Genomic DNA, 9,883 nt, shown 5'->3' on the forward strand with positions numbered 1-9,883 from the left:
GTGGGTGTTCACCGGCAGCCTTTTTTCCCAAAACCAGGGTGGCTTGGCCAGTATAATTTTCTTCTGCTTTTGCAGGCTGAAAACTCTTGACAGCTGGGCAGAGGAACCTGCCACAAATGCACATTGGCCAGTCTCACGTCCCCAAGCCTTATTGTGTGCTATGGCTAGCGTCACAATGATTGTCCCCATTACCTAGCAACAAGTCCTTGTGGCTTGGTGGAGAACAACTGTCAGCTATGGACTCTCATCTCTCTTCACTTTGGGATCCACAGAATAGTCCCATGATTTTAGGAGAGGGCAGATGTGCACCACCCTGAAGAAAAGTCAACCACAGCCCCAATAATAAACTGCAAAATCCCTAAGAATCCAAAATGATCTGCACATTTCCTCAGGCCTGTCTAGACTTTCTATGGGTGGGTCTTTGAAATTTGCCCTACTGTGATTTCTAGGTACAGCAAACCTGTGTTCCCAGGGTTGCTGTATCAAAGGTGGGGCTTCCTGCAGACCCACACAGCCACAGGATCTGCCAGGATGTGTTTTTCTGTGCAAGTGTTCTCAGTATTGGATATCTGCATTTTTGTGTGGCGTTGTGTGCTTGTATGTGTATGTGCATATATGTGTGTACCTGTAAGTGGAGTCAGCTTAAATAAGTGTGGTTAATGCACTTCAACACTTCTTTTTTTTTTTCCTTGAGTTTTCCACTCTTTTGGTGTCCTGTCTTTGTGGCTCTGCTTAGGCTGCAAGGCTGCTTGTTCTTTACTTTTTAGTGGATAACGAATCAGCAGTGAATTGGGAGGGGGATTGAGACACACAGGTTTCCAAATCACCTTCTCCTACAAAAAAAAAAAAAAAAAAAAAAAAGTATTTTAGAAAGTAGAGGAGCAAAACGCACCAAAAAATAGACATCTCCAGTGTTTCATTGTTGTGAGACCAAGCCAAGGAGGGTCACTAGCAGTGTTGTTCACACGGCCCCGTGAATTTACCTAGAATTCGGTTCCCAGGTGAGCAGGTGCTTAAGGTCATGAGGATGCACTCCTCCCTCCTCTTGGGATTTCATCTTGGGACATAGAGTGTGAGCAGAAATAAAGTCAGAGAGGGTGTGATACAATCTGTTGAGGGGTGGAAAATGTCCCTCAACTTCACCTGCAAAAAAAAAAAAAAAAAAAAAAGAAGAAGACAGATGACAGAGAAGTGCTTCCAACACCTTCCCCAAATTATTTAAATTGCAAACGTAGTCCACACCGTGGCCCACTCTTCAGATGGGAGTACTCCACTACGCAAACAGTATATGCAGTGCACATTGGGGTCATCCTGGCAAACTGCTGATGTGAAGGCTTTTATACCTGGAGCCAAATGTTATTGGAATTGATTGGTGCTGGGTGAGATGTGGCCTCCACACTTCCCTCTTATTTTCCTGAGTTCCACATTTCTCATTGGCCTAGGGTTTCCTGGGCCTTTCTCAACTGCTTCCGCACTAAATGTTTCCCCAGTTCACTGAGAACGACACTCATGGAAATCCATTGGATGAATATTTTCTTCTAAATACTATCAGGTTTTAATAACTGGGAAGCTTGGATAGTTTAAAACCATAAATTCCTGTTACATCAGCCAACAAGAAAACCCTGGTTCTCCCACTTCTATCAGAGGGTTCCATGATTCCGGTAGGATAAGATCAGGCAGCTGTGTCTAGCTTTCGCCTTGTAATATGGCCTCTGTTTCATTTTATCTGCACAGCCTTCTTGTTGTGGAGGGGATCTTCCCTTCAGCTGTTGATAGATGGGACTACCTCTCACCACAGATTATTTAGCTGCCAGGGATTTCAGAGAGCAAAAGGGAGTTCAGGTAGTCTGGCTGCACTCCAGATTGTGGGTGGCTGTCTCATTGTGGGAGCTGTTGTTTGCATGCTGTAGGAGACTTTTGGGTCCTCTGACTGAAATCATTGAACGTGGCTTGGACTCCACCACTAGGCAGCTCATTCACTCAGGTGTGCTTTGATATGTATTTGCTTTCATGAGGAATCCACAGTGCCCTTCAATAGCACAACTGGACACCATTTTCAGGCTTACCATCTCCAGAGATGGCATTTGAGGCACTGTCTAAACCTCATCTGCACCCGTGAGAGCCCAGTCTAAGGTATGAGAACACTGCTCCACTTTGGACTTGCCTTTGTCATGGTTCCTGCCTTTCCCAGAGAGCCCCTGCAAAGCCCAGGATGAAGGGAGGCAATGAGGTCAACAGCACGGCTATCTTTTGCTGACACCCACCTCTGAGGTCTTAGTTATGAGTCTGTCACCCAAAGAACACTTAACAACAAATCAGACTATATTCCAATCCCCATGGAACACGATTGTTGCACACAGCATCTTTCAGGAATAGCGTCGGAAGTGCACTTTCGAGGGACCACCTCAGCCTCAAAAGGCCTCCTCCTCCATCGAGACTCGACCACAAGGATGGCACGAAGGGGCCATGAGGTCGACATTTCTAGGGTCACGCAGTGGGTTGTCACAGGAAGCCTTTTTCCCGATACCAGACCGGCTAAGCCTGTACTATTTTCCTCTGCTTTGGCAGGCTTACAGATCTCTCAGCCCAGTTCAGTTGCCTGCCTCACAAATGTGCATGCTGTATTCTCAGGGCGCCAGGCCTGGTCATGAGTTCTGAGTAGCATCACAATGAAAGTCTCAGTTGTTTAATGACAAGACCCTGCAGCTTGGAGGAGAAAGAGACCTCCCTAGAGGTGCGTAGGTGGTGTACTCTCACTTGTCTTCCCTGTAGGGTCCACCAGATAGTCTCACTATTCTCGTAGAGGGCAGAGGTGAGCAAGCCTGAAGAAACCTCAAGCACAGCCACAAGAATAAATCATGAAATGCCTTAGAAACCAAAAGGATCTGCAAGATTTCTCATGCCTCCCAGATGTTGCATGGGTGAGTATTTTTGAAACTTGCACCACTCATTTCTACATGCAGCCTCTCTGTGTTCCCTGGGGTTTCTCTCTCCAGTGTGGAAAATCATGCATAACCAGGCAGCCTCAGAAACTGCCAGGCTGTGTTTTCCTGTAAAAGTTTTGGGAGTGTTGGATGTCTGCATGTGTGTGTGTGGCATTGTGTGTGTGTGCTTGTACACACACGCACGCACCTGTAAGAGGAGTCTGCTCAAAATAATGTGGCTAACGCACTGCATTGCATTCTTATTCTTGGATCTCCCAACCTTTTGTTGCCTGTCTGTGTGGCTCTGCTTGGGCTGCGAGGCTCCATGTCCTTTAATTTTCTGTGAATCATGAATCTGCAGTAAACTGGGAGGTAGGCATAGACATGCCGGCATCCAAATCACCCCCGTCTGCAAAATTAACATAAAATAAATAAATAAATAAATAAATCCCACCTCGCTAGAAAGAGAGGAACACATGACACCATAAAAGAGACATCTGCCAGTGTTTCATTTTCTTGCAGCAAAGGGAGAGAAGCTAGCAGCCCTGTCCCCAAGGACACTTTAATTTAATTCAAATTTGTTTCCCAGCTTAGCAGGTGCTTTATGTCATGAGAAGTCATTCATCATGGTATTGGGGTTTCATTCTGGGACATAGAATGTGAGCAGCAATAAGGTCAGTTGGGGGTGAGGATACAACCTGCTGAGGGTGGATGGGATCCCATAACTTCACCTGAAAAAAAAAAAAAAGAAAGAAAAAGAACCCAGATGACACTGAAGCTGCTTACAACAACTTCCCCACATTCTCTGAATTACACAAGCAGTCCACACCATGACCCTGTGTTCTGGTGGGAGGTCTCCAAAGTGCACAAAACATTTGGAGTAGAAATGAGACATTGAGCCACACGCAAAATACCTTAGGCCAATGATGAACATGGAAGTCAGGAAAAGAAAAGGCAAGTGTCAAGGCCACATCCTACTTATCATCAGTCCCTCACACTACCATTCGGCTCTGGGTATGAAAGCCCATAAATTGAGAGTTTGCCAGGGATGTCCCCAGTTTTTACTATAAATGTTCTTTGCACACTGATGTACTCCCACCTGAACAATGGGCCATGGTGTGAACTACTTTTGCAATTAAGTGAATGTGGAGATGCAGTTGGAATCACCTTCTGTGTCATTTGTCTTCACCTTATTTGCAGGTGAAGGTGTGGGATCCCAATCACCCCTCACCAGATTATATCCTCATGCCTATCTGACATTCTGCTGACACTCTCTGTTCAATAATGAAAACCCAACACGATGGAGAAGTGCTCCCTCATGATGTGAAACACCTGCTTGCCTTGGAAACTAATTTGAGGTAATTTCAAAGGTTCTTTCAGACATCTGTGCCCATGAGACACCAGTCTGATGTGTGAGAACACTACTCCACCTTAGACTTCCTTTATTCATGGTTTCTGCCTTTTCCACAAAGCTCCTTCAAGACCCAGGATAAAAAGAGACAGTTAGGTCAAGAGTCCAGAGGTCTTTTACTGACAGTCTGCTCTGGGGCTTCAAGTATGATTCTATCATCCAGAGAACCCTCAACAACACTTCAGAACCTATTTCAATGCCCATGGAACCCGATTCTTTCACACAGCCTCTTTCAGGAATGGAGTCAGAAGAGCAGTTTTCAGCGACCATCTCACAATCTTGCAACTCCTGGTCCTCCATCAGGACTCAACCATAAAGACAGCCTGAAGGGGCCCCAAGGTCAAGAATTTTAGGGTCCCCCAGTGGGTTTTTTCAGGCAGCCTTTTTTCTGATAGGAGGCCCTCTCTGTCTGTACCATTTTCCTTTACTTAGACAGGCTGACAGCTCTGACATCCGGGAGGACTGACTGCACCACAAATTCACATGCACAATCCTCAGAGCACAAGGTCTTACTGAGAGCTCTGACTAATGTCACAATAAATGTCACTGTTGCCTAGCAACAAGTGCCTGTGGCTTGGTGAAGAGGAAGCCTACGGTAGTGGTGGGTCAGTGGTGGACTCTCGCTTGTCTTCCCTTTGGGATCCACAGGATAGTCCCATGATCCTAGGAGAGGGCAGACATAAGCCAGCCTGAAGAAACACCAAGCACAGCCTCAGGAATAAACCACAAAATCCATAAGAATCAAAAAGTTCCCCAGGATTCCTCAGGGCTGCCTAAATTTTGTAGTGGTGCGTCTTTCTGAAACTTGATCCACTGTGTTTTCCAGATACAACCAGCCTGTGTTCCCCAGAGTTGCTCTCTCCCAGGTGGAGCTTCCTGCAGAGCCATGCAGCCTCAGGAGCTGCCAGGCTGTGTTTCTGTAAAAATTTTGTGAGTGTTGGATGACTCCATGTGTGTGAGGCATTGTGTGTTTGTGTGTGAGACTCTAAGTGGAATCTACTTAAAGAAATTTGGCTAACACGCTTCAGCACGTCTTTTTATTTGAATCTCTCAATTATTTTGTGGCCAGTCTGTGTGGCTCCTCCTGAGATGTGAAGCGCCATGTTCTGTTTTTTGTTTATTTGTTTGTTTGTTTTTCTGTTTTTTTTTTCCCTGTGGACCCTGAATCCTCAGTGAATGGGGAGGTTGGCTGAGAGCTGCTGGCATCCAAATCACAACCCCCTGCAAAGAAACCACACTTCTAGAAAGAAGAGGAGCACAGCGGACCAAAAATTAAAATCTCCCAGTGTTTTATTGTCCTGTGGCCAATCCAGGGAGATAAATTAAAAGTTCAGTCGGCAGATCATCTTCAATTCCCCTCTAATTCAGTTCCCAGCCCAACAGGTGCCTCCCATCATGATGAGGTACTCCTCAATCCTCTTGGGATTTCATACTGGGACATAGAGGGTGAGAAGAAATAACATCAGATAGGGGTGAGGATACAATCTAGTGAAAGGTAGATGGGGACCCACACATTCACCTCCAAAAAAATAAAGACAGATGACACACAAGGTGCTTCCAACTCCATCTCCACATTCCCTTAATTGCACAAGCAGTTGACACCATGGACCAGTGATCAGGTGGTAGCACCCCAAACTGTAAGGAACATTTGGAGTGCAAACTGAAGCCAACCTGGCAAGCTCCTGATTTTAGGGCTTTCATACCTGGAGACAAACGGGAGTGGAATGGATGGATACTGTGTGGGATGTGGCCTCTATTCCTGTCTCTTCTTTTCCTGACTTCCATATTTTGCATCAGCCTAGGGTTTCCTGACTCTGGCTCAAAGACTTCAACAGTAAGTGTTTCCCAGTTCGTGGGGAATGACCCTCATGGAAATCCAATGCGTAAGTGTTTTCTCTAAACTTGATGACATTTTAATGACTGGCCAGCTTTGATACTTTTTAAACTGTGAATTTCTGTTAAAGCCACCAAGAACGAAATACTTTTTCTGCCAATTCTGTCAGAGGGCTGCATGATATTTTAACATGAAAAGCAGGCACCTGTGACTGTTTTTTCCTGGTAATCTAGCCTCTGTTTCATTTCATCTACATGGCTTTCTCTTTGTGAAGGGTCTCTTTCATTGGGCTGATGCTGGATGGGACTGCCTCTCACCACAGATTATTTAGCTACCAGGGATTTCAGAGAGAAAGTTGACTTTGGGTAGGCTGTCCGCATGTGAGGTTGTGTGTCATTGTCCTATTGTGAGGGCTGAGGTTTACTCTTTGCAGGAGACTTTGGATCCTTTGACAGGAATCATTGACCATAGCTTGGACTCCAGCACAAGGAAGCTCATTCTCCCAAGTGACACTTAATTTTTGTTTGCTTTTAGGGGGAAACCACAGTGCCCCTTGACAACACAATCTGCCATCCTATTCAGGCTTGTCATCACCACAAAAGGCCTCTGAGACACTGTCTCAACCTCATCTGCACCCATGAGCAGCCTGTCCAAGGTGTGAGAAGACTGCTCCAACTGTGGATTGACTTTGTCATGGTTCCTGTTTTTCTGAGAGAGCCCCTGGTAGGCGTAGGATGAAGGGAGGCAGTGAAGTCAAGAGCCCGGACTTCTTTCACTGACACCCACCTCTGGGGTTTCAGATATGATTATATAACCAAATAACGCTGAAAAGCACACCAGACTATATTCCAATCAACATGAGTTTTGGTTCTTTAACTTAACCTCTTTGAGGAATGGAGTGAGAAAAACAGTTATAAGTGACCACCTTACAATGTCACAACTCCTCCTCCTCCATCTGGGCCTGCCTGTACCATTTTTTTTCCGCTTAGGCAGGCTGACATCTCTTAAAGCCAGGTGCCCGAGCCTGCCTCATGAATGTGCATGCAACAGTTTCAGGGCACCAGGCCTGATAGTGAGCTGTGGCTCGCGTCATATTGAATGTCACTGTTGCCTAGTGACAAGTCCCTGTGTCTTGTCGGAGAAGAAGACCTCTGTGGAAATGCCTCAGCGATGAACTTTCACCTGTCTTCTCTCAGAGATCCATGGGACTGTCTCATGATCCTAGGATAGGGTAGATGGGAGCCAGCCTGAAGAAACCTCAAGCACAGCCCCAGGAATAAACCATAAAATCCCCAAGAATCTAAAAGGATCTGAAGGTTTCCTCAGGTCTCCCTAGATGTTTTAGGGGTGAGTCTTTTTAAAACTTGCCTCTCTGTGATTTCTAGGTACAGTCCGCCTGTGTTCCCCGGGGTTGTTCTCTCCCAGGTGAGGCTTCCTGCAGAACCACACAGCCTCAGGCACTGGTGATGTGTGTTTCTGTGGGAGTTTTGCAACTGTTGGATGTCTGCATGTGTGTGTGTGGCATTGTGTTTGTGTGTGCGTGTCCTAGTAAGTGAAATCTTCTAAAAGAATTGTGGCTAACATACTTCAGTACTTCTTCTTCTTTTTCTTTTTTTAATCTCCAAACTTTTAGTGTCCTGTCTTTGTGATTCTGCTTGGGTTGTGGGGATCTGTGTTCTTTGTTTTTCTGTAGATCATTAATCCGCACTGAAGTTGGAGGGGTGCTGAGTCCCGCCAGTGCCCAAACACCTCCCCCTGCAAAACAAACAAACAAACAAACAAACCAACCAAAAATCAAAACCAACTGTCCTAGGAAAAAGAGGAGCACACCACATCAACAAATGGAGGTATCCCGTTGTTTCATTTTCCTGCAGACAACAGAGGGAGATACACTGGCAGTCCCCTCTGTAAGGACCCATGTATTTACCTCAAATTCTTTTCCCAGAAAAGCAGGTGCTTCACATCGTGTAGGGGCACACCTCCATCATATTGCAATTTCATCTGGGGACATTGAGTTTGAGAAGAATTAAAATCAGATAGGTGTGTGGATACAATCTCTTGAGGGGTGGATGGGGTCCTTCAATATCACCTGCAAAAAAAATGAAGACACATGACAGAGAAGGAGTTTCCAACTGCATACCTGCATTCCCTTAATTGCACAAGCAGTTTGCACCATTGTCCAGTGTTCATCTGGGAGTACTCCAACGTGCAAGGAACATTTGGCATTTAAATTGAAGCCATGTTAGCAAACTTCCGGTTTAAGAGCCTTCATACCCAGATCCAAATGGGAGTGGAATGGATTGATGCTGGGTAGGATGCGGCATACAGAATTGCCTCTTCTTGGCCTGTCTGGCTCAACGACTTCCACACATAATATTTCCCAGTTCACAGAGAATTACCCTCATAGCGATCCATTCCTTGAGTGTTTTGTTCTAAATACTGTTACGTTTTAATGACTGGGCAGGTTTAATGCTTTTAAGAGTGTAAATTCCCATTACTGTTATTAACAAGAAAACTTCTTCTCCCACTTCTCTTGCAGGACTTCATGATTCTTGTAGGATGAGAAGCCGAAAGCCATGTCTGGCTTTTACCTGGTAATGTTCCCTCTGTTTCATTTAGTCTGCATGGCCTTCTCATTGTGGAGAGTCTCCTTCACTGAGGTGTTACTGGATGAGGCTGCCTTTTGCCACAGATTTTATAGGTGCCAGTGATTTCAGAGAGCAAAAGGGATGTCGGGTAGGCTGGCTGTACTACAGAATATTGGGCATTTTCACGTTGTGGGGCTGAGGTGGTTTGCACTTTGCAGGAGGATTTTGGTCTTCCAACAAAAATCATTGAACACTTATTGGACTCCAGCTCAAGGCAGCTTGATCCCTCAGATGAGCCTTGATTTGCCTTTACTTTCCTGAGGGATACATGTAGCCCCTAAACAGCACTACTGACACAATTTTCAGGCTTGCCATCACAATAGACGGCATCTGAGACAGTGTCTTAACCTCATCTGCTCACTTAAGTGACCAGACCGAGGTTTAAGAACAATGCTCCACTTTAGACATCACTTTATTGTCGTCCCTTCCTTTCTAGGAAAACCCCTGTGAGGTCCAGAATGAAGGGAAGCAGTGAGGTCAAGCTCCTGGCCATCTCTCACAACCACCGGCCTCTGGGGTCTTAGGTATGATTCCCCATCTCTCACTAAAACTCACCTCTGGGGTCTCAGGTATGATTCTATCACCCAATGAACCCTCAACAACACAGCAGACTATATTCCAACTCCCGTGGGACCAAATTCTTGCATACAGCCTCTTTTGGGAATGGAGTCAGAAAAGAAGTTTCCAGCAACCACCTCACAATCTCAAAATGCCTCCTCCTCCAGCAGGACTTGATTATGGGGATGGCTTGTAGAGGCCCTGAGGTCGAGACATTTAGGATTCCACAGTGGGTTTTCACAGGCAGCCTGTTTCCCAATACCAGAACATCTCTGCCTGTACCATTTTCCTCTGCTTAGGCAGGCTTACAGCTCTGAAAGCTGAGTACCTGAGCCTGCCTCACTAATGCACATGCACTAGTCTCAGGGCACAGGGCCTGATTGTAAGCTCTAGCTAGCGTCACAGTGAATGCCACCATTGCTGAACATGAATTCCCTATGGCTTGTCCTAGAAGGAGAACTCCATGAAGGTGTGTCGGCAGAAGGCTCTCACCTGTCTTCTATGTGGG

The sequence above is a fragment of the Pan troglodytes genome, chromosome Y (assembly GCF_028858775.2).
Source record: "Pan troglodytes isolate AG18354 chromosome Y, NHGRI_mPanTro3-v2.0_pri, whole genome shotgun sequence".
In the NCBI taxonomy this organism is placed as follows: Eukaryota; Metazoa; Chordata; class Mammalia; order Primates; family Hominidae; genus Pan; species Pan troglodytes.